The sequence below is a fragment of the Phascolarctos cinereus genome, unplaced genomic scaffold, assembly GCF_003287225.1.
Source record: "Phascolarctos cinereus isolate Bilbo 61053 unplaced genomic scaffold, phaCin_HiC Scaffold_7;HRSCAF=346, whole genome shotgun sequence".
Lineage (NCBI taxonomy): Eukaryota > Metazoa > Chordata > Mammalia > Diprotodontia > Phascolarctidae > Phascolarctos > Phascolarctos cinereus.
The window spans coordinates 61,339,772-61,360,161 of record NW_027556180.1 but is presented as its reverse complement, the minus strand read 5'-3'; the positions used below and the strand labels follow the sequence as shown (position 1 = coordinate 61,360,161).

The 20,390-nt window shown below is 36.5% G+C and overlaps 1 long non-coding RNA gene and 1 pseudogene across 6 annotated transcripts in view; one reads left to right on the top strand and one right to left on the bottom strand.

Annotated features, from left to right (window-relative positions):
- Nucleotides 1-1,731: 1,731 nt before the first annotated feature.
- On the bottom strand, nt 1,732-7,872 carry LOC110200249 (ORM1-like protein 1 pseudogene; annotated as a pseudogene). The gene is made up of 3 exons (XR_013483425.1): nt 6,753-7,872; nt 6,573-6,640; nt 1,732-3,333 (listed from the first exon to the last, which is right to left on the bottom strand). The product of XR_013483425.1 is annotated as an ORM1-like protein 1 pseudogene (transcript).
- A 191-nt stretch (nt 7,873-8,063) lies between these two features.
- The window catches only part of LOC110200255 (uncharacterized), a 129,891-nt gene continuing 117,564 nt past the window's right edge, over nt 8,064-20,390 (top strand). For 2 of the 5 annotated variants that reach the window (XR_002322204.2, XR_002322202.2), the window contains exon 1: nt 8,065-8,224. This is a non-coding gene — a long non-coding RNA (uncharacterized LOC110200255). Of the gene's footprint in view, nt 8,225-20,390 lie in introns of all 5 variants that reach the window. The other 3 variants (XR_013483407.1, XR_013483406.1, XR_002322201.2) reach the window with 3 other exon arrangements.

The following is a 20,390-nucleotide window of genomic DNA, read 5'->3' as shown; positions in this document are numbered from 1 at the left end:
GAGGATCACCGAACAAGAGGAAATTCAGAGCAGAAAAAGACTTCAGGGGACCATCAGTTGATAGATGAAGGCCAGCGAGTAAAGTGACACCCCCTATTCTCAGGCCATAAGCAAGGTATTAACGGCTATCTCCGATCCTTGAGCTGTTGGATCATTTGAGTATAGTAATTGGGTCTTATCTGAAGGGGACTGGTTAGAGTGTAAAAGTGGGATGTTCTCAGATTTATTCAAGGTTGCCTAAGGGTCTTATCTATCATGGGATAGGGTCATGTGGACTTAGAGGACACTAACTACAGGGTTAATATTGGGCAAAAAGAGGGAGAGTTTCTTGGCTAGGTTTAAGAGGTAAAGCAAAAAGCAAGGTACTGCTTAGTGTACATGCCAATTATTTGGCAGGTGCCAGGAGAGTAGCCTTGGATCAAATGACTCAAATAAGGGACAGCTAGGTGGTGCACTGGATAGAGCACCGGCCCTTAAGTCAGGAGGATCTGAGTTCAAATTCAGCCTCAGACCAAACACTTGACACTTTCTAGCTGTGTGACCCTGGGCAAGTCACTTAACCCCAATTGCCAAAAAAAAAAAAGTCTGAAATGAGGTATCAAAGGTCTAACTGAGGTGCTTTGTCTTCTCCCCCTTCCTTGAGATTCTACAGGTGAAATGTTAACTCAGATTCCAAAAGGGAGGAAGAATAAACTTTCCACACACAAAGATCATAACAAAGTCTTATGTGTTCACAGAGCTTTAAGCCAGAAATTTCACTAATAGGCCTATACCCCAAGGAGGTCACTGATAAAAAGATATACTCTATATATGCCAAATATTCATAGCAGCACTTTTTTGTGGCAGCAAAAACCTAGAAACAAAGGTGATGCCCATCAATTGGGGAATAGCTAAACAAATATCTGGCACAGTGGATAGAGTGCTGGGCCCAGAGTCAAGAAGACTCATCTTCCTGAGTTCAAATCCAATCTCAGACATTTACCAGCAGTATGACCCTGGGCAAATCACTTAACTTTGTTTGCTTCAGTTTTTTGTCTGTGAAATGGCAAATCATTCCAGTTTCTTTGCCAACAAAATTCCAAATGGGGTCACAATGAATCATAGGTGACGGAAACAACTGAACAACTACCAAAACAAACCATATGTAAATATAATAAAAATGGTAGTGCTCTGTTATAGGAAATGACAAATATAATAAATATAGAGAAGTATGGAAAGATTTACACGAACTTATACAAAGTGAAGCAAGTAGTCAAAAAAAACACAACACATTATGAATGCAAGAATGTAAATGGAAAGCCACAGAACAGTTGAAAATGAATGTTGCAAAATTACAAAGAATAGGGCTGCTAGGTGGTGCACTAGATAGAGCACCTGCCCTGGAGTCAGGAGGACCTGAGTTCAAATGTGACCTCAGATACCTGACACTTAGTAGCTGTGTGATTCTGGGCAAGTCACTTAACCCCTTTGCCTAGCGCCCTCCCCCCCATTACAAAAAATAAGCCTGGCTCCAAGGAAGGAATAGGAGAAGACACTTCTCCTCCTTTTTCTGCAGTGGTAGGAGTCTCATGGTTGTGAAATATTGCTCATACTTTGGGGGTTTTTTAAATGTAATAATTGGTTTTGTTGACATCTTTTCATTTGAAAATATTCTTAGTTATAGGAGATTTTCTGGGAAGGGAAATGGGGGAGGGATACAGAAGGAAAACTAGGCAATATAAAAACAAGTGATAACAATATTCATTTTTTTTAATAGAGCTATATTTAAATGGGCATTGACATGTATATATTCTATATCAAGGAATATGTCCATTTTTATTTTTCAGAGTAAGGTAGGAATTTGTAGCTACAATATCTTAAGGAGAATGATATTTTTATACACATGGTATGAAGAGGTTATAGTAATGGAGATGACATATAGAAAGCTTTTCAGAAGGTAAAATTCAGTTGATCCTAGTGATGACAGCCACCTGGGGGCGCGATGGTATTATTGCAAGTTGTAATGAGTAACAAAATTCATAGCAGCATGCTATGTTTGTACATTTCCTCAAACTTTGGATTTCAATAGTTCTATTTCTTGTGGGCAACCAATTTTTTTTATGTTAAGAAAGGAATCCTCACATTTAAAAAAGTTGAAAACCAGTAGAGAAAAGTTTGTCCCTAGCATAGGTAAAATTGTTCTAGGTGAGCTGTTAACCTCTACCTTCTCTGCTTAATTATATGGATTTAAAACAAATGGTAGGTAATGATGGGCCTGAAGAACAGAGAATGAAATTTGCCTCCCTACTCTTCTCAAATAGATGGGACTGCTAGGATAAAATACCCTACCTAGTAGGATACATTGTCTAAGGGGTCATTGTATCAAGTGTTTTGAGGAAGGATGTAATTTTTGAGAATGGGAGGGAATAGAGTGATTATATACAGAAATAACTGTAACATAGATCTTATTGACTGTGGTTGATCAGACCAACCTGAGCTTGGAATGTGGTTGGGCACAAATAGTCCATGTGAACATTTGGGGTGGATTCTCTAAATGTGTTCATCTCACGTTTCTTTTGAGCTAGTTCAAGTCTGCTTTGCTTGTAGAGCACAGCATCCTCTCTGATGAGGGCACACCACACTGAGAAGTCCTGTGCCAGTTTCTCCCATCTCACACGATCAGTTTGACAGTTCTTAAGAGAGACCTTGAGAGTGTCCTTGTACCGCTTTTTCTGAGCACCAGGTGAGCACTTGCCCTGTTGTTCTAGTCTTTTTGGCAGGCGCATGTCTGGCATTAAAAAACCATGACCAGCCCATCAAGAGTTCGAGAAAGGACCTGGTACCTTATCTGCCACGTGATCTTCAGAATCTCCCTAAGACAATTCAAATGGAAGCAATTCAGTTTCCTGGAATGGCACTGGTAGACTGTCCAGGTTTCACAGGCATACCACAATGTCAGCACGAGAGCTTTGTAGACCTTCAGTTTGGTAGTCAGTCTAGTACCTCTTCTCTCCCGCACTTTCCTTCAGAGCCACCCAAACACAACTATTCGTGTGTCAACCTCATTATCAATGTGCACATTCCTGGAAAGTACACTGCCAAGCTAAGTGAACTTATCCACAGCATTCAAAACTTCTCCATTTGCTGTAATCAATGGTTCCCAACCAAGTGGAGGGATTTTCTGATTTTCTGTTTGCAGATGATTGTGCACTCAATGCAGCCTCTGAAACTGAGATGCAACAAAGTATGGATCGATTCTCTGCTGCTCGTGTAATTTGGGTCTGACAACACCAAGGAAAACACAGGCGCTCCATCAGCCAGCACCGAACCATCCATACTTGGAACCAGTGGTTGCTGTGGATAAGGGGGGACTTTTAGAAGGGTGTATAGATTAAGAGTGAGGAGAGTGGGGGGGAGATGATAAGGGAGGCACTCTTAGAAGGGTGGGTAGATTAGGGAATAGGAGGGCAAGGTGGTGGTTAGAAGCAAATTAGACTGTAAGGTGGAATAGCGTAAACAAGGTTAGAAGGATAAATAGTGAGGAAAAATAAGATGGAAGGAAATGTCCAACCAATAATTATAACTTGGAATGTGAATGGGATGATTTATCCATAAAACAGAAAAAGGCTACACACATAGTTAAAATAAAGAGCTGGAGTTGAATTTATTACGCTTCAGCTGATGTAAAAAAAGTAGGGATAGCAAGCATGATCTTAGACAAAGTTGATGGGAAAACAGATTGAATTAAAGAGATAAACAGGGAAACTACACTATGTGTCACCAATATTATTCAATATTGTTTTTAAAATGCCAGCAATAGCAATAAAAAAAAAGAAAAAGAAATTAAATCAAAATGGGAACTGAGGTAATAAACTATCTCTTTTTGTAGAGAATATGATGATATATTTGGAAAATCCTAAAGATTCAACTAAAAAAGTTAGCTGAAACAACTAATGATTTTGGTAAAGTAGGAGAACGTAAAATAAACCCACATACATCATCTGCATTTTTACGTATCACCAACAAGAAGAGATAGCAAGAGATATCTCACTTTAAATAACTATAGAAAGCATAAAATATCTGAGAATATACCTGCTAAAACTGACCTAGGAACTACATGAACATAATTATAAAATTCTTCACACAAATAGTTAGATTTAAATAATTGGAGAAATATTAATTGTTCATGGGTAGGCAAAGCCAATATAATAAAAACGACAATTTTACTTAACTAATCTATTCAATGTCATCCCAATTAAATTAGTAAAAAATTTTTACTGAATTAGAAAAAATAATAACAAAATTCATTTGGAAGAACAAAAGGTCAAGAATTTCAAAGAAACTAATGAAAAAATATGAAAGGAGAAAGTTCAGCAGTACCAGACGCCAAACTATAAAAGGCAGCAAATTATCCAAACTATCTGGTACTGCTGGGAAACCTAGAAAGCAGTCTGGTAGAAACTGGGCATAGACCAATTATCTTCCTTTTTAAAAAAAATTTTTTTTTATTAATTTATTTTGATTTATCAACAATCACTTCCATATGCTTTTGAGTTTAAAATTTTTCTCCTCCTTCCTCCCCTCCACCCTCCCCAAGACAGCACACAATCTGATATAGGTTACACATTTACATTCCCATTAAATATATTTTCACATTAGTGAAGTTGTAAGTAAAAATTAGGGCCAATAGGAGGAACCATCAGAAAGAAGAAAAAAACTCTACAGAGAGAAAAAAAAATAGCGATTCAACTTTCACAGTTATGATTACTATCTGTGTCTTTTTCGCCATCCTTTTTTCCCCCCTGCTTATGCTTTTCTTTCTCCTTTCTCCTTTCCCCCCCCTCCAGTGTTTTGCTTTTGACCTCCGATAGACTGATTATCTTAAACCATGTACCAAGATAAGGTCAAAATGGATACATGACCTAGCTAAAAACGGAGATCTCACAAGAAAATTAGAAGAACATGCAACATATTACCTATCAGACTCATGGATAGGAGAACAATTTATGAATAAACAAGAAATAGAGAGCACTGTGAGGTGTAAAATGGATAATTTTGATTATATTAAATGAAAAAGTTCTTGTACAAATAAAACCAAGGGAGCCAAGATTAGAAAGAAAGAAAATTGGGATAAAGTTTTCATAGTCTCTCAGATAAAGGTCTCATTTCTCAAATATATAAAGAACTTTCTCAAATTTATAAGAATACAAGTCATTCTCCAATTGGTCACAGGATATGAACAGGCCGGTTTTTTACACTGAAATCAAAATTGTCTATAATCATATGAAAAAATGCTCTAAATCATTATTGAAGAGAGAAATGCAAATTAAAACAACTTTGAGATATCATCTTACACCTATCAGATTGGTTAAAATAATAGATATCCTTCAATTCAATTGGGGAATGGCTAAACAAGTTGTGGAATATGATTGGGATGAGCTGGTTGATTTGGTTATCTGAAGAATCTGATTTTAACTGTGTGAATCAAAGTCATAAAACTGATTAAAAATAAACTAGGAAAGACGATCATAAGGGTTATTTTAGGACAAGCTGAAAATAATTTTTACATCTGTTGAAATAACCTTACATCTATTGAAAGAAATATATTTATTAAAGTAAAATACCCATTCTTCTGAGTGTTTCAGAAGGTGGGAAAAAGGAAAAAACATATAAAGTCAATTACAGAACTGATTTCCATACTTCAGAATATCAATGAAAAAGAATGCTCTCTCCAAAAGAGACAGTTCAAAGATATAAGGCTTTTATTAGGATAAACTGATTCTTAAGTAGTCTGAAACCATATAATTTTGGTTTATTTTCAAAAAACACTGAATTCTAGAATTTTAATTTTTCAATAATCTATTTTCTGATGTAATAGCTAATTATCATTAACGAAAAGTTCTGAGGAAACCTCAATAAGAAATTAAGTGTGTCAATTAGGGCCAGAAATTACAAATCCCACTAATTCAAAGAAGTCTCGTAACTGACTTAAAAGGATAACTTTATTTCTTTGACCTATCTTAATACCTATTGATACCTGTCTTGAAGTAAAGTTAATAGGTAAAGTGGGGAGATGGAGAAAAGGAGCAATTAAGGGAAAATATAATCCTTTACTACAAAGCTACAAAAAAAGAGACCCCAGTGTTTAGTAGCTTAGTTGGTACTATAGCTGGAGAAAATTATATTTTTCTTACACAACTAATTTCCTATATTTAGTAGTTAACTATCTTTCTCCACATAGGAGCTTTTAACCATTAGATGCTTCAACTAGATAATCAGAGAATTATATATCATACTTCAGACTGCCTGGAAAAAAAATCAGTTTTTCCCAAAAACAATTAGCAGCCCTTTGAAAAACAAACAAAAAAAACTTTGCTTTGCCCAAAATTAACATCTGAAGACTCATTAGAAAGCTGCAGGAAGGGGCTGCTAGGTGGCACAGTGAATAGAGCTCAGGCCTTGGAGTCAGGAGAAACTGAGTTCAAATCTGACCTCTCTCAGTTGACATGTACTAGCTGTGTGACCCTCGGCAAATCCCTTAACCCTCACCAAAAAGAAAAAAAAAAAAGAATGCTTCAGGAAGCCCGTGATACCTATTAATGAGGCTTGAAAGTACATCAACAGGAAACATCCATCCTGATACATCCAGAACTGACCGGGTCTAGATAGAAAATAGTAAGCCATAGCTGTAAATACTATGAAAAAAAAATACTATATAGAATATGATATTCCAACTGGCAAAAGATAAATGCTTATAACGAAAAATAACTTACCTTCAAAACAGTATAATTCTACAGAGAAGAAAAATTGACTTTTGATAGAATAAACGATTTTAAAATATTCTTGATGGAAAGAACAATGCTAAGTAGAAACTTTGAAGTATTAAAATGGGGGTGAAGAGGAACCTAAAAAGTTAACTACATTTCACCACATAGAAGGATTAATGATGAAGTGCTTATGTTATAACATAGAGAGAAGATACATGTGTTCCTTCAGAATCCTAATGCCTTTTAGAGTCACAGAGGGTATTAAATAAGATAAACTTGGAAAAAAAAGAGTAAGCCAGCAAAAACAATGAATACATTTGTAAAAGAAAAAAGAGTTGGCCGTGTCAGGAATAGGACATTTGACCTTTTTAAAGGATCACTGGTCCACAAAGAAGTGCACGTCACCTTGATGAGGCTGACCACACGGCGCCCTTTCATTACGAACTAAGCTATTCCTGGGTCCCGGTGCGGAACTTTTCTACTCTCACCGAACTGTCAATCATTTGTGAGCCGGGCCTGCCCAGCTCTCCGGCAAAACTTCTGCAGGAATTTAGCAGCCCTTTTAAATCCTTAGAGGTATATCGTAAAAACCTGCTTTTCCAAATGGCATACAAATAAGTGTCCGACCCTGAATGTCCACACCGCGCAGCACGCCGCCTACTCCTTCCTAACAGAAAAGGGTCAGAATGGTTGGTTCAGTTTCACATTTTCCGTTTAGCATTTAACACCAAAGATCCGAACACCGGGCAGCTGTGCCGTTTGGGAAGGAGCACCCTCGGCAGAGAAGCTGTGTTTAAGATGAAGTGTGTAGGATTATGCTTGGTGTGGAAACTTGCCAGAAAAGAGAGAATTACTGGAGAAACTGGGAAGAAGTAAGCTGCTCTCCATAGTCAGGTCGTCCGCAGGGAGTCAGCGGCCGGGCTTGACCCTGGTCAGGGCTTTCCAAAGGCGTTCCTCTAACCACAGGTGAAAACACTCCCGTTCCCCGATCCGTTCTGATATTTGTCTGAACGATACGACACCGCGGGTATGCTGGGCAAGACCAACTCCCAGTGCGCATGTCAGCCGCACGCCGCGGCCTCATTACGCGGGTATTTGGATTTACCTCGCGGGGAGCCACTCCAACACGTCACGCCGACCCCGCCAGACGCCCGCGGGGGCTCCGGAGCCAGAGCTCTGCCCTCGTGAGAGGGCGTTGCCAGCGGAAGCCTTAGGAGCCGAACGCCCCGGCGGTCGGACTGACAGGCAGACCCGCCAATCAGATGCTCGGGAGGCGGGGCTAGCTCCCCTCAGATTGACATCCGCCTCCGGGCTGCCGTGCTTCCGGGGAGGCCAGCCCCGCCCCTCGAGGCTGAGGGAGGGGCCTGCGGTCTGGGGCCGGGTCTGGGCGGTCTGAGGGGAGGTGAGATGGTTGCTTTAAAAAAAACGTGGAAAGACTTGGAACAATCCACCTCCGGAGAAAGAACTCTTCAATAGAAGTATGTATAGTATGGTTTTACATATGTGTATATATGTGTGTGTGCGTGCGTATGTATGTAAGTATATGTACGTGTGTTTGATACATACATAATAAATGTGTATATATGTGTATGTGAGGCAAAGAATAGCCTCTTTAAAAAATAGGTCTGAGAGGGGGAAGACCCTCAGGGTTACTTAATCACCGAATGGGCCCTGCCTCAATCAGACTGAGGCCTGTTAAAGACCTTAGCTTAAAAAGGCCGAGGTCCCCCACTGCCCCCTGGGCCGTCGCCAGTCGTCCTGATCTGTTATCTCGCCGCTGGACCCAGATGGCTCTGGAGGAGAAAGTGAGGCCGGTGACTTTGCACAGCCCTCCCTCCCTTCAATCCAGTTCACTTGCATGTCATCGCATCACCTCCCCGATGTCCTGAATTCAGAAGAAAGCACAGAAAAGCTGGGTAGCTTTGAAAACAGTATGTGGTATTTATTACATAGGTTTTTTTTTTAAAGTAAACAACCTGAAAAATAAATAAATAAATAATAAGGGGCAGCTAGGTGGCAGTGGATAGAGCACCTGCCCTGGCATCAGGAGGACCAAATCCCGCCTCAGACACATAATACTTAGGTGTGTGACCCTAGGTGAGTCACTTAACCCCATAGCCAAAAATAAATAAATAAATAAACAATCTGAAATGGAAATTCATGGTTTTATATATTGAATTCTCTCTATGCTCTGCTGTGTACAGGGAAAATTTCCCCCCTCGTTTTGTATTTAAGTTTAAAATAAATTTAAAAATTTAAACTTTTTAATTACAGAGACAGCTAAAAATGTGCTAACATTTGAATTTTTTTTTTTTGGCTAGGCAGTGAGGTTAAGTGACTTGCCCAGGGTCACACAGCTAGTAAGTGTTATGTGTCTGAGGTCGGATTTGAACTGAGGTCCTCCTGAATCCAGGGCCGGTGCTCTATCCACTGAACCACCTAGCTGCCCTTAACATTTGAATTCTACTATATTTGTAAACCTCTACAGCAATTTATAAAATTACTACATTTGATTTAATTCTTGTTTACATTGTCAGCCTTTCACGGAGTTTGTTCTAAGAAAGAGACAAATGAATTAGGTTGTGTGTCCACGTTTTAATTTCTCTCAAGCTGGCGACATGCATTGCATGGGAGTTACAGTCCATAACTGGGCCCCCCCCAAGCCAGTACAGAACTGGCTCGATTTGGGAGTTGGGGTACCCAGTTTATATACCTTTTCAACAGGGGCTGATATCACCTCCACCTGCCAACTACAGAGAAAATACCTCTTCTACCAGATCAGCCCCCAACCATACCAGACCACTCTCATCCTTGAGCTATCTAAGCTGAAGAATCTTGTCTCCACCCAAGCCTGACTAGACCTTTGATTAAATCAATTTAGGCTTGGGTTGGGGTTTGACTAGGGTAAGGAGATGCAATGCAATCTCATTATCAGTAATTCCTTCTAAAGGACTTTAGAGAAGGGAGCTGGGGGTGGGAGCTCTGAGTCTCCAAGATATTGATTACTTAGAAAAGTCATTTTTCAGAACATTAAGTCTTTCACTAAATTAAAATTTTAAAAATATAGTCATTTCAGGGGTGGTTTCAGGACATTTTTTAAAACTGAAATTTGTCAGGGCAACAAGATTCACTGGAGATTTAATTTTATTTCCATAATTTTATTAAATAATGTGTTGGAAGGAGACTTTTTAAGGTGACCTGTTCCAGCACCACAGTCTCCCATCTAAATTGCGCATATCATCCTAGCCTAACCCAATGAATTAATGTGTGTTGTATGTGCAGGGCTTTTTTTTTTAATTATACCTTACTTGTTAAGTTTCAGATGTGGCAAAGGACTCTGAAAACTCAGGAAGGAAAAGAACATGTTTACCAGATATTATCAGTTAAAACTACAGTTGATTTTTTTTAGTCAAAGGAACTGTATATACCCAGAAGTAATTACTTTTAACTTTCTCAGTGGGTTACTCCTAGAATTCTCTTTCCAAATTTTATTAAGATTCCTTAATTCATTATGTTGCTGTGAAATGTGAACTTGTTTTTTTCCCCCCAAACATGGAAAGGAATTTTAAAATACCTGCATGTAACTAGAAACCATTAATGCCTTGCTAGTGTGTGTGTACCCATATACACTCTAATAAAGCAGGTAAAGAATAATATTTTTATAAATAATACTTTTTTCTAATGAGTTGAATCAGGGAATTTATCCTGCTGCAATATTCTTAATCTTAAGAAACTCTTATTTTAGTTATTGATTAACATGTCAGTTTGCAACTGGAACAGATTAAGGTTTATCCTAAATTGGTTTCTCTGCAGACATATCATCCCTGTGACCTATGGCAGGTTTCAGACATACTTATGGCAGCAGCTGTTAAGAACCTTCAGTTTCATCTTTAGGGAACTTTAGAATGCCTTGACACTAGGGAGTGCTCAATATTTTCTACATGGGTCAACTAATGCCCTAAATTTGCTAACTGTGTCAATTAAAGTATGTTCTGTAGGAAAGAACTGTTTGGATAAAATATGCTGCTGCTTGTAATTTGTAGCTGTTCCCTCAATATTTTTTACTACTCTGAAAATACCCTTGCTTCAAGACAGCAAAACAAATTGTTGGGTTGTTTGTTTTTTTTTAATAGTTCCTCAAAGTCAAAATTTTTACCAGTAAAATGTCAATTCACAATTGCTTCTACTCTATTTAAAGGGAAAAAAATTTGAATTGTATAGCTAACATTGAATCCCTTCATCAAGGAAACTAGCTTAACTCAAATTAAAAGTCAGTTGTTTTTCTCTCTGTTCACATCAGGATCAAAAAGTAGTTTTTTAGTAAGGTCCTAATGACTTCAGGAAACATTCCAATGGAAAACCTGAACTGCCCAGCAATGGATAATGGTGGGTATATCTAAACAAATCTAACTGGGAAAAAAAAAAACACCTGGATTCCTAAAAAGTGACACTTTGCCCACCAAATTCACATGATATACAATAGGGATGTTATACTCTTGCCCTTCATAAAGATCCTAAGAATTAACTGTTTGACAGGCTTTAGAAATTACAAGTACTATATAAAGATTGTTACTAGTGATAATTTGTCAAAAGGAATAAAAGATCATTTAAAATCACTTTATTAAGAAATAGTAAATCTTAGATACTGTGAAGGAAAGGAAAAAAATTTGCTCAAAGATTTCCTAAAAGACAAAACATGACACTAGAGCAACAGGAAATAGCTTGTTCTTGAGCACATTTTAGAAATGATATTCCAAGTGAATGGCAGCTAGCGTTATAAAGGACTTTGGAGTCATATTATATGAGGATCACTTCAAGGATCTGGGCAGCTGGGTATATCTTAAGAGAACAGGAAACTCAGGGGAGTAGTTTTCTCTTTTTGAAGTGTTATCCAATAAAAGAGTTCTGCTTGGTGCCAAAGGACAACTAAAAGCAGTGATTGGAAGCTACAGAAAGACTAAGTTAGGTTTGCTCCAAGGAAAAACTTACTAATTAGAAGTTAAAAAATGAATGGGACTCATCAGTCGAGGAATGACTGAACAAGTTATGGTATGCGATTGTGATGGAATACTGTTGTGCTATGAGTAATGACAAGCATAAAGTTAAAAAGCTTTTTGAAAAGCAAATTAATGCACTTTGAATTAGAGGAGAATGTTACCTGAGGAACATCTTTGCAACAAATTTGTCTGATGAAAGTCTGGTATTTAAGATATTATGGTGAATTGAGACAACTATATAAGAACAAGGGCCATGCTCCAGTAGAGAAATGATCAAAGGATATGAAGGGGTATTTCCCAAAGAAGAAATGCAAGCTATCCAAAAGCACCTGAAAAAAAAAACACACCTCCAGATCACAAACAAAAAAAAAATGCAATTTAAAATAATGTAGAATGTGGTAAGGGGAAATAAGAAATCTGAAGTGCTACAAAAAAAAACAACTAAGGAAAGAAAGATCACTTTTAGCTGAGGAGGGATTCTCAGCATCAATACTCATTCATTCTTCCACCTTCCTTTTCTGTTTTGGAGTTCTCAGGTATCCTTTCTCCACACTTGTTTTATCTTGAGGTCCTGACTCCATTTTACTACCTCTTCCAGGACCTTACTGCAGACACCCAGATACCTTATCCCTATCTACATTCATTCACTCACCTTAGCCTAAAAACATATTCAGTATTCTTCAGTCCTAAAAAGCTTGCTTTTGATGCTTCTTTATTCCATATAGTTAGTTATATTTCTCTACTCCATTTCACAATCAAACTTCTTGAAAAAATAGTCCTATACCCATTATCTCCAGTCCCTTATAATTTGGCTTTCAAATCTAATCCACAAAGTTACCAATGGCTTCCTAATTACCAAACTCAAAACCAAGCTTTTTTCAGTCTTCATTTTCTTTGGCCTCTCTATAGCAGGCTGTATATCTATAGCATGATACTATTAACCAACCTCTAAGTTTTGACAAGAAAGGATATTTAGATTAACGAACTGAATGTTTAGAACCTGTACTCTTTCTACACTCAAGATGGGCAGCATATATAAGAAATGATGAGCAGAATGATTTAAGAAAAACCTGGAAAGACTTATGTGAACTGATGCAAAGGGAAGTGAGCGAAAGAACATTCTATACAGTAACAGCAAATTGTAGTGCTGATCAACAGCAAATGACTTAGCTATTCTGATCAATACAATGATCCAAGACAATGCTGAAGGGCTTATGATAAAAAATGCTGTCCACCTCCAGAGTGAGAAAACTGATGGAGTCTGAATGCGTATTGAAACATGTTTTTAACTTTATTTTTCTTGCCTTTTTTTTTTGCAATATGGCTAACATGAAATATGTTTTGCATGATTTCACATGCATAATTGATATCACATTTCTTGCTTTCTCAATGGGTGGGAGAGGGGCAGGAGGAAGGGATTGAATTCAGAACTCAAAATTTAAAAAAAATTTAACACAATAAATGAATAAATAATGATGTGGTGGGGGGGAGATAGGTGGCATATAAAACCAAGAGGATGTTGGATGGCATTTAAAAACTTAGCCAAGTACTCAGTGACCTGTTTGTATTAACATCTTTCAACCAATTCTAGATCTGTATTATTTATATTTTCAGTAGAAGCTGTGGTGGTACAATGATAGAGTCTCAAAAATTGTGTCCATACGACAGACAAAGGGCAGACTCTGATAAGTGATATGTATCACAAATGCCATCAGAGCCTTTCAGCTTCAATGGTAAAGTACTTGTTATGTGATTGTTAAAGGAAATGGGAAAAACCACTGAAATCATTTAAAGCATTTGAAAACAAATGTGAGATTCTTTTTCTTCAAGTCTGGAGATCTTCTACATGGGCTTTCCAGTTCTTCAGAAAACTCATTTTTCCCTTTGAAACTTCCAATAGTGCAAAGATCATACTAATGCCTAAAACAGGGCAGGAGGCCTGAAATCTAAGTTTCTTGGCATAAGCAAAAACCAAGGGATTAAAAATTAGGAAAAATCCCAGAGGTAAATAATATTATTAGAGTAATTAGAATTTTCAGATGGATCTGCAGATGGGTTTTCCATGAAATGTTATAATGACAGTCCCCCAGAGTATCATACTTAACAAATAGTTAGCAGATATGCTATTGATACAGGATACAACTGTGTACAATTGTCAGGAATCCATGCTGAAGTGAATTCATCAGCCCCAAGAAGAAAGGAACACAAAAGGAAACCAAATTCAGATTAAATCAGTGTCTTTAATGACTGGCCTTTCTTTTCTCTGTAATAGAGTTGAGTAGAATGAAATTTTCCTTTTTAAAAAAAAATTTTTTATTAATTGGTTTTTAGTTTTCAACATTCACTTATATAAACTTTTGAGTTTTAAATTTTCTCCCCCTTCCTCCCAATCTCCCTCCCCAAGATGGTGTGCAATCTGATATAGACTCTACATATACATTCCTATTAAACATATTTTCACGTTAGTCCTGTTGTAAAGAAGAGTTAGATCCAATAAGAGGAACCACAAGAAAGAAGAAACGAAACAAAACAGAAGAGAGAAAAAAAAGAGCATGCTTTGATCTGCTTTCCAACTCCATAGTCCTTTCTCTGGATGTAGATAGCATTTTCCATCATGAGAGTTTTGGAGATGTTTCAGATCCTTGCATTGCTGAGAAGAGCTAAGTCTATCAAAGTTAGTCATCGCATGACGTGGCTGTTACTGTGTGCAATGTTCTCCTATTTCAGCTCACGTCACTCAGCATCAGTCCATACAAGTCTTTCCAGGTTTTTCTGAAGTCCGCTTGCTCATCATTTCTCACAGCACAACAGTATTCCATTACATTCATATACCACAACTTGTTCAGCCCTTCATCAGTTGATGGGCATCCCCTCAATTTCCAATTCTTTGCCACTACAGAAAGAGCTGCTATAAATATTTTTGTGGGTCCTTTTAGAATGAGGTTTTCTTATCCAACAACAGAGTACCAAAACGTGTTATTCACAAATATAACATTTTTTAAATGATATAGTATTCATTCTACAAGTATTATAAGAGAATTAACCTACTCAAGAATGTCATTATGGCCTGTTCCATATATATTATCTATATTATTCCCCCAAAGCCCTCAAAATACATGAAAATAGGGAGATTAAAAAAAAAAAGAAAAATTTGTCTGCCTAATAATACTTGTTAAATGCATTAAATACACATTCCAGAAATAAAGAGAAAAAGTATTTATAGTGAAACCACGTTGTCTAATCTTATTTATCTTGACCCCAAATCTCTTCTGTTCCTTTCCTGTCCTCTCCATCATAAATACTATTACTGTACTAGTAACTACAGCAGAAAGGGCTGGAGAAGTTTCACTGTCAGCTTAAACATCAAGAAATTGCACTGTATGAAAATATTGTTTCATATTCAATAAATAATTGTTGAGCAAATCCATGAATGAATGAAGATAGGAGAAAAAAAAAAGCAACTAGTGTCTGAGAATGCCTCTAATTTGATAATGAATCTGTGATGTGAAGCAACCTGGTCTGCTTGAATACTCACCTCCAAAGTGGGATTTGGGGAGATATACTAAATGAATCACCTGCTGTGTTTATTCATGATTGGTACAGTCAAAGTTACCCAGGTATTACCCCAGACTGGTTCCTGTGGAGGGAAAAAAAAATTTCCTTTTTTCTTTTTTTTTTTGGGCGGGGGTTTCTGGGTCCAATATAGTATGGATCCCAAAGTTAAAGAGCCAACACGCTGCTGTTCAATTGCAGCAGAGCTGACCAGTTCTGATATGGACCTTGGATAAAGGGGAATGGGACGCTTATGTCACATCTTGGCACAGATTTTCACTGTATCCTTTGTTTATGGTATGATCTTTTACATTCAGGTAACAAATTCATTTTGTTTACTTTGGAATGTGGTGTAAAAGTGTGGTACACACCTAATTGCCGCAGAATTGCTTTCCAGTTTTCCTAATGATTTTTGTCAAAGAAGCCGTTCTTTCCCAAGTTTGTCAAATACCAGATTCCATTTTTTGATATTTTTTTTGCTTGGTCTTGTTCACAGATCTACTCTTCCATTTTTGAACCAGTACCAAAATGTTTGCTTGATTATAGATTTATCACAGAATTTCCAGTTCTTTCCCATGAAAGACTATAGATTCTTTATTAGTATCCTTTGTTTTGGCATCAAAAAATTATTAGTAATTAAGTTATGTTACTTGGAGCTGTCGTTCTGCCTTAAATCCAAAAGGACTATAACACAAATTATAAACTATAAACAAGTTTTGTAACCAGTGTGGACAATCTAAGTGGTAATCATTCATAAGTATAAACACCAAGGAATGTGGAGTTAAGCTGAATATTGATGTGATGTGACTTAATTACATTTAAGCATACTACTATTTTTCAAGGAAAGAATTTAACTGAGTTGCCTAAGCCTAAGTGGTAGTATGCATTCTTCATAAAAATGGATCACCCACTATCAATGTCCTTAAAATCTTTGCAGAATATTGTGTATGGAGCTAAGAAAGCTGCATGATTTTTCAAAGTTTTAGCCACAAATTTGAAAGGTTTTATATATGTATATATAGGATGCTTAGCACATAGTAAGCACTTAAATCGTTTTCTTTCCAAAAGGCAATTATTAGTAATAAACTACTATAACATTATTGTAGTAATACAGTTTCTAGTGTGGGGAATTTATATCAGATTCCGCTGGATTATGTCTAACATTACAGAGTACTTTAATTTTTTTTAACCAATTAAAATCAGCATTCTCAATTTATTTTGAAAATCCCCACTTAAGTATAAATAAATTAGTCTTGTCTTTATTCTGATTTTAGAGACAGAATAGCTGAGTGACAAAAGGTGATTTGTCTGAGATCATATAGTTTAGAGGGATGATGCTTAGGACTAAGTGAAAAAAAGCTAGATCTCATTCTTTTTTCTAGCAATATATTTTGGACAACATGCCTGTTTTAGTTTTAGCAACAATTTTATACTGTTTTGCTTTGAATAATATTTTTTAAATGGCAAAGTAATTGAGCTGTGAACAAAAGCTTTTTATCTTTAAGGAATAATCAAAGATTTTGAAAAGTTTTGTGAGCTATGAAAGAAAGCTCCTTGAAAAAATACTCGACATTTAATACTCCAACAAAGGAATCAAATAAATGTCTTAGTGGAGTAGAATAGAGTTAACTTACTTTAAAAGGGGAAGACTTTATTCATCTGGCTTATGAAGCAAAATGTGAAAAAGATTACGTTAAAAGAATATATGTATAAACATATATGAAATAAAGTAGAGTGTTACCCCTGTAGCCCGTAGATGCTGCCTGAATTGATCCATAGTTGTATTTGAGATGTTCATATCCTTGAACATGTCTTCCAGTTTTGATTTGAACTGATATCCACATTGAATCATTGGACATAAAGGACACATATGCAAGAACTGAATCTTTATTCATTAAGATAACTCTTACTCTTTTAATAGAAAATTAAATATGAAGTGCTTGTCAAGAGTAAGGCTAATCTTTATTAATTTACTTTAAGGAAAATAGTAACAAGACCAAAATAAAGCTTTTGAAATGTGCATTATTTCTACTAAATTTGGTTAGCTGGGGGGAATAGACAGTGGAAGGAAGAGTATTCAAGCAGCACTAAGTGAACTATAAAAGATACTGGGATTCTTAGGATTTTATTAATTCTAGAGAAGAATATCTTATAGAAACATTCTACATTAACTGGAAGGAGAAAAAAAGAATTTGCAAATTAAAATTCACTTAAAATGTTTTCGATCACACATCACCATGTGCACAATCATAAGTTACTTGTGCTCAACTATCACATTAAATGTTTTTTTTTGTTGTTGTTGTTGAGATGATCTGAGTTAAGTGACAGGGTCACACAACTAGTAAGTGTCAAGTGACTGAGGCCAGATTTGAACTCAGGTCTTCCTGACTCCAAGGCTGGAGCTCTATCCACTGTACCACCTAGCTGCCCCTGTTGCATTAAATGTTAATGGGGAAAAAATGTTAATGAGTATTACAATCTATCTTACTTTTAATTTAGATATCATATTTTTTTTTCTGAGTCATCAGAAGCACTTTTATTTGTAAAAAATCTTTGTGCCAAATGTTGTTTAAAATAACGTTCAACTGCATTTTTCTCTTGGATAAACCTAAATAGGACCGTTATCCAACATTATTTATCCAATGTTGCTTCTACTTCTTGTTCTGTAAGCTATAAAATTAATTGAAATAATTCAGAAATTTGATTTCTATGGAAAGAACAAAACTACCACATAACAAATACATAGGGACTCCAATACCTAGAAGAGAACCTCTTGCTCTATGTATATCAGGCAACTATAGTTGCACTTAGCATGTTTCCTTATTTGCTTTTCATATATACTTTACCACTAATCGACTCCCATTTTCCTCACTTCTCCCTCTTCCCTTACTAATAAGTCCACATCCGGTCTACCTGAGAGTCACAAAACACTTTTTTCTAAATGCTACTGAAGATGTCTCTCCAGTAGCATGATGATAGACTTCCTCTGTTTCTACAGAATATGGGAAAACCAAATGAGTTAACTTCATGTTTTGAAAACCTGTAGCAATCTCTCATTCATCATGATAAAAAAGGTAAATATAAAAAGTCAAACTATTCCCTTGACATATCTCAACTGTACCAGAACTAATGCACATATATTAGATTTGTATTCTGATAGATATTCCTATTCCTCTTTTTCTAGCTTAGCAACAATAGTTAGGGATCCTAAAAGGATCCAACAACACATGGGAAACTTGGAAGAGTGGACAAAGAGCTGGCCCCATAGACAGGAAAACTTGGGTCTAAGGCCCGCCTCTGAAATATACTATGTATGGTCATCCCAAACACATCATTTAATCTCCCAATGCTTTTGGCAATTCTCTAAGATTATGTTGCTGATAAAGTGCCAACCAATGTTGGCTTCTTCTGATAACAATGAGATCACAGGTCCAGTTTCTATCAAAAATTTTTCATCCCTCCTCAAACTTCCCCAGTCTCCTTCTCCTTCTATTCACTCAGCTGAGAACCTGGCCTCATATTTCATTGAAAAGAGGCCATTTGCTAAGGACTCCTTATCCTCTCCTCATCTCATATCACTCAGATATCTTAAGCCACTATCTTCTCCATGAAGAGGTGGCCTATTTTCCTCGCCAAGGTAAAGTTCTCTACATGTACAATGATTCCATTCCATCCCATCTTCTCCATGAGATTACCTCTACTATCACTTATTTTTAATTGTTTTCCTGTATCTTGGCTGCTTCTCTACTGCCTACAAACATACCCATGTCTCCCCCATCCTTAAAAAATTTATACTTGAGCCATGCCAATCCTACTAGCTGTTGTCCTAGAGCTCGTCTCCCTTTTACAGTAAACTCCTTGAGGAGGTATACAATTGATGCCTTCACTTCCTTTCCTCTTAAGATGGTCTGGCTTCCAGCCTTATCGTTTAACTGAAACTCCTCTCTCCAAAGATACCAATGATCTCTTAATTGTCCAGTCTAATAGCCTTTTCTTAGTCCTCATCCTTCTTGACCTCTCTGCAGCTTAGGACACTGTTGATCACTCTTTTCTCCTTGATACTCTCTTTCCTTTAGGCTTTCATGACATTGAGTCTACATAATTGTTTCTATGTTGTCTCCTCCATCAGGCTGTGAGATCCTTGAGAAGAGAAACTGTTTTGGTTTTTTTTTTTAAACTTTTCTTTGAAAAGTGAAAGAGCTTAGCACAGTGCCTGGTACATAGTAGGTGTTTAATAAATGCTAGATGACTGACTGTCCCTTAACTTAACACATGATGCTGCCATATACTATATAACTCTGTATCAATCATGTGTCTAGTATGTCATCTATTTAATAGACCTGAGAATTCATAACTTTTACCCTATTGAATATTTCCAACATTATAAAGTGTAGGTGACATTGATAAAGCTGTTTAAAAAAAAAGACATGACATTTGTGGTAGTTGCAGCCTCATTCACCAAGAAAAATGTTCCATAGCTTTGTAGTGTTTTATAGTTTGGTCTTGATACCTATTGTGCTGATTGAAATATAAAAAATACTTATGTTTCACAATGTATAAATGTCATACTAATCCATAAAAGATTTCATAGAATACATTTGTGCCTCAATCATAAAAGATAACTGTCTTTTCTGTGTTTTAACATGTCAGTCTAGTTTACTTTTATATAGCCTCAAATGTATTTATACTTAGTCCTTTGACTCTCTTTTTTTAGCTTATCATTAATAAATAATGAGAGGTATTCTGGGGATCTAGAGTTGAGGTTGAGAAAATACTTGGTCATGTGCAATTATCTGTTTAAAGAACCGGTCAATGATTTTTGGAGGAAATGATCAAACCCAGTCTTCAGATTCAGTAAACCCTTACAAGAAAAAAAAAGACATTTTGATAAAATCTAATTTTGCCAATATTAAGATAGGTATTATGTGTGAAATTTTATATTTGAGAGAAATCATTATGTGAATCTACCATAATGATGGGTTGGATACATGAATGATCATGAAAGTTAGTAATAGTACTCTAAGACTGGAGAAAAGCAAATATTTTCCAGAGTTTTTTTTTTTAAAGGGAGGCCAAATGGTTCATTTTCTGGGAA